The 5,219-nt window shown below is 36.5% G+C and overlaps 4 non-coding genes across 4 annotated transcripts; 1 reads left to right on the forward strand and 3 right to left on the reverse strand.

Annotated features, from left to right (window-relative positions):
* Window positions 1-1,494: 1,494 nt before the first annotated feature.
* Window positions 1,495-1,578, forward strand: Trnas-uga (transfer RNA serine (anticodon UGA)). The gene has a single exon. It is a non-coding gene; the product is annotated as a tRNA-Ser (tRNA).
* Window positions 1,579-2,461: 883 nt separating this feature from the next.
* Trnat-ugu (transfer RNA threonine (anticodon UGU)) lies at window positions 2,462-2,534 on the reverse strand. Its single transcript has one exon. It is a non-coding gene; the product is annotated as a tRNA-Thr (tRNA).
* Window positions 2,535-3,212: 678 nt separating this feature from the next.
* Window positions 3,213-3,285, reverse strand: Trnat-ugu (transfer RNA threonine (anticodon UGU)). Its single transcript has one exon. It is a non-coding gene; the product is annotated as a tRNA-Thr (tRNA).
* A 701-nt stretch (window positions 3,286-3,986) lies between these two features.
* Trnat-ugu (transfer RNA threonine (anticodon UGU)) lies at window positions 3,987-4,059 on the reverse strand. Its single transcript has one exon. It is a non-coding gene; the product is annotated as a tRNA-Thr (tRNA).
* Window positions 4,060-5,219: the final 1,160 nt, after the last annotated feature.

Consider the following 5,219-nt stretch of genomic DNA (forward strand, 5'->3'; position numbering starts at 1 on the left):
GGCAGATAACAAATTTAATTTACTTCCCTCCCCTTTTTGCGAGTTTTTAAAGTGTTCTTTCGTTCTTTTTCTTATCTATCATTACTTGTCATTGTGGGGTGCATTTGCTGTGAGCAGACGAAAAGTGGGGAGATGGAGGGGGGAGGGGGGGGGGGCAGTGGGGACGGACTCAAAGCTCGCAATTTTAAAAATCAGTTTAAAAAATGAAAAAAAAAATTTAAAGTATGTTTTAAAATAGCTTTTTATTTTCTTGGACCGTTTAGCTGCATTAAAAAAAGGTAGTTCTTCTTGTTTAACTAAGTTAGAAATACCAATGTTACGCTTTTGCAGTAAATGAGCGACAAAAATTTACAAGCCCAGTTTATTCCCCCTCGATGGATAAAAATATAATCGTCTCCCCTGATCTAATAATAACAAATTAGAAAAAGGGGAGATAAAAAATATCTTAAATAATTTTACAGACGACTGAGATAAAATGTGCACCAGTTCAAGAAATCCGCACTAAATTTCATTCTTCTAACCTTAATTGAATTTTAAATGTATTTATTATTTTGAAAAAAAAAACGTCATAAAATAATAATGAAACAATACTGTCTAATGAGTATTAGATGTTAAAATATTGAAAATTTGCTAATTGAAATTAACAAATTAAAATTTGTAAATTTGAAAACATTTAAAACATTCTAAGTAACCAATATTAACACGTAATGATAGCGTAGTAAAATGTTAATATGATTAAAAAAAAACGCATTTAAAACTTCATAAAACTTAGCATTTATCAGATGGCGTGGCCTAGCAGTCGAAAGTTAGAATGCTAAACCGAAAAGCCTCGAATTCGAATCCGGGTTGAAGTAAGTAGAATTACCCTGCTCTGATCAGGGGCGGAACTACAGTGCCGCCAGACCCCGCAATGCGGGGGGGGGGGGCAGGGGAGTTTAGGGGCCCACAGCCGACGACCTTAACTTATCTATATGGTAGAGGTGTAGCGAGGGGGGTGTAAATCGAAAGTTTTGAGGCCTTGAGGGGGGGGGGGGGTTGCAAATCGAATATTTGTCCCCGGTCGGCGAGAAGGGTCGCTACGCCTCTGATATATGGGGGCCCAAAAGAATGTTTTGCAGGGGGGGGGGGGGCTATTTTTCTAGTTCCGCCACTGGCTCTGATGGGTTCCTAACCGTCGCTACTGTAAGGCAAAACCAAGTGGCCTTCAAGTGAGTCAGGATAATTCACTTTTCCTTTTAATGAAATAGGCCTACATTGTTTATCTTATCGCATTACGCGAGTTCTGTACTATATTTAGAAAATGAGGTCATGCGGTCCGATTTATATAAGTATCGATACCTGTGAAGTGTCCGTATTGAAACCGTGAGAAAGAAATTCTTTGTGAACGGCTTGAAAAAATCAGATGTGGCGATCGAGTTAAGCTAGGATTAAATGTAACAGCCGGATATACTTGTAGCTATAGTATTTTAAGCTATTTCTTGAATCATGTAGTAAGTCCGTCGTGGCCGAGTGGTTAAGGCGATGGACTTGAAATCCATTGGGATCTTCCCGGCGTAGGTTCGAATCCTGCCGACGACGAATTTTTTTATTATATTTATTTCAATAGATTCGTAAAACAACGGAAATATTTATTTTACGTAAGAGTCAATTCTCATTTCTGACGTCATCAATCTCACCTACCTACACAAGTTGTTGGTACTCTCATGTAAAATTGTAGTGGCCAACTGTGATAAGACATCCCCAGATCTTAAGCCAACACTCTTTTTACACAAAACCAATACACGCTTAGTAGTGCATTCATAAACATTTATACTTACTATTAGATGCTTATTTTATTCATTTTGTTTTGGGAATATTTCTACATGGCGTTCATTAAACATAGTATTATTTTCATTTAATTATCCCGATAACACTACTCGTACACCAACACACCCTACCACTGCTCAGAAGTTGCTCGTATACCTTGCAAAAGCTAACACTGATAATAACATTCTCTTATACCAACAACCTGCCACAGATGATAACATTTATGTTATACCAACATATCCTACCACTGACAATAACATTTATATTAAACCAACACACCCTACCACTGCTGAGAACATTTCTGTTATACCAACAACCTACAACTGATGATAACATTTATGTTATACCAACTGCTTGACTTGCTCTCATACCAGAGGTCACTTCTCTGCGTGACTCCAGGCCTTAAAGTCACCCAGTGACGCTAATAAAACAGTCGGTATCAGGGGTGTCTAGATAACACGTCTGACCTACTTAAGTGACGCCTGTGTTGTTTCATCACGCGACTGATTAATATTTTCATTATATTATTACATTATAAATTATATTAAATATATTATACACAAATTATAAGTAACAAGCATATTCTTAAACTTCTAACGTGAATATGGTTTCTTTATAGATATTTTGATTAAGTTGTAAAAGTTAAAAAAGAAATAGCCCCCAGTGAGGATTGAACTCACGACCCCTGGTTTACAAGACCAGTGCTCTAGCCACTGAGCTATGGAGGCGTGTAAAGTAATATCAGTTATCACTATATATCTGGAGTATAAACATTTGAAATTATATTTAAAGGTGCTAGGTTCTTTACTTTACTATAAAAAGCTTTCTGTTTTGTAAACTTTTATTTTAATATACGTTACAAGTATTATTATAAAGATAAATCATTATTTTAAAGAAATTTACCCCCCCCCCCCACACAAACCCCAAACCTGCATTGTAGTGTAGGCCTACTGAAATGAATGAAACGCCACACCAATTGTTTGCACATATGGTGGGGATCGATTGGAAACAGAAAAAAAAACACTTTTTTTTTATCCTCATTCTAACAGCTTTGTATATCTAGCAGTTTAAAACATAAAATGCTAATTTGAAGTTTCTTAAACAAAAGGAAAGCAATGTTTAATTAAACTGTAATCAGGGTCTAGGGTAATTATGTCCTAATTATAAAGCAAAGAAGGAATGATTGAATAGCGATAGGCAAAATATGATGCTGGACTGATTCTGTAAGGTTGCGTATCGCAGAGACATGATTTAAATTGTTAAAGTAATATGTAACCTCCGTGAAAATGTGAAGGCGTTATGAATCTGACACCAAAAAGAATATAATTTGATGCTCTATTATTAGAAGTTACAGTAAGTTTATGCAATGATTACAACAAAAATCATTGTACAATAAAAATGAAAACAGCCCCCAGTGAGGATTGAACTCACGACCCCTGGTTTACAAGACCAGTGCTCTAGCCACTGAGCTATGGAGGCAGGTGGGTACAACCGTTTGAAATTATCTTTAAATTTAGAAGGCTCTGAATACGCATCATAATCTACTTTACTATATCTTGTACTTTCTGTTTTATTAATTGTTATTAGTATATTTTAGAAGTATTATCATAAAGATAAATCGTAATTTGAAACAAATTTTACCCCCCCCCCACCCCCCCCCCCCCCCCCCGTAAACCCTAAACATACATAGTAGTGTAGGCCTACTTGAATGAAACGCCACGCCAATTGTTTGCACATTTGCACATATGGTTTGCACATATGGTGGGGATCGATTGTAAACTGAAAAGAAAAAGAAAACACAATTTTTAACCTAATTCTATCACCTTAACATATCTAGCAGTTTAAAACATGAAATGCTAATTTAAAGTTTCTTAAACAATAGGAAAGTAATGTTTAATTAAACTGTAATCAGGGTCTAGGATAATTATGTCCTACTTAAAAAGCAACGCATGAATAATTAATGTACAGCGATAGGCAAAATACGTGTTGATGGACTGTTTCTGTAAGGTTGCGTATCGCAAAGATACGATTTAAATTGTTTAGTTACTTTGCACTTGAAAATGTGATGGATTTAATCTGTCAACAAAAAGGAATATATAGCGATGCTCTAGTTTTCAAAGTTACATATTTATATTTTCCATATAAAACAACATTATTGCTATAATAAAAAATGAATACTAAGCCCCCAGTGAGGATTGAACTCACGACCCCTGGTTTACAAGACCAGTGCTCTAGCCACTGAGCTATGGAGGCGAGGGCTCCACTGCTACACATATTGCTTTTATTAGATTTTAACCTGATTCATTCTACGCCAACTGAGCAAAGACATAGTGTTCACATCCATAAACAATAGGCCTACTATGCGATACCCCTCTTTAGAATGGAGATCTGTGGCATTTCAACAAGCCAACAACGTCTTTGTGTAGTCAACCGTGTCGGCAAGCTGTTGGGGACCACTCCTTGCATAAATTAACGCAGCTCTTTGAATAATGAGGCGTAAAATATTCATTCAGTCGCCATTTTCGCTTGCTTTCTTCTAACCAGTCATATCAAGCCTGAGCTAGGATTTTATAAGGAAGCTTTAGTTATGGGCTCTTTACTATGTAATATGTATGTTTACATCCCTGTGTATGAGGCCTATATGTAGGATGTATATACATACATACACACACACACACACACACACACACATATATATATATATATATATATATATATATATATATATATATATATATATATATATATATATTATATATATATATATATATATATATATATATATATATATATATATATATATATATATATATATATATATATATATATATATATAAGCTATTTATTATCAACTAGTTTTTTATTGGCTTGTATGAGAATTAAGATCTAAGATCAGTGTTTGGGCTGTATGAAATGTATAAATCAATCCTTGACCTATGCCGAGCAACACCGGCTGCTTCAGCTAGTATCTGTTTTTACTAATGTTACTGATCCCAATGTTTTTCTACTCAGCAAAACCTACCATGGTTGTACACACTTTCGGTCGTCTAGCTTCGCCACTTGCTGGGGTTAACGTCAGTACAATTAAATATCAGACAGGCGCAGGGTTCGGTTGTTCCCGAAACCCAGTCAACTCGTGATTTAATAAATCCCTGCCAGTGTGTATGTGGGGGGTGGGGACGTCAGGGCCGATGACTCTCACCCGCGGGGTGGCAGGGGCCCTCCTTTGACAGGTGAGCGCCCGATGACAGCCCTCATCTCACTTCCGTTCGCGTCTGAAGCCGGTCACTGAATCGGAATATTGTCAATAACAGTCGGTTGGAATTTCTCCAAGTCACGGGAAGGCGGTGGGGGGTGGGGCGGTTGGAGGTATAACCGCAGTGAAAACAACCAAAACAATAGAGAAAAAAAAA

Source organism: Physella acuta, unplaced genomic scaffold (assembly GCF_028476545.2).
Source record: "Physella acuta isolate Inbredline_101_S28 unplaced genomic scaffold, ASM2847654v3 ptg001364l, whole genome shotgun sequence".
Taxonomy (NCBI): Eukaryota; Metazoa; Mollusca; class Gastropoda; family Physidae; genus Physella; species Physella acuta.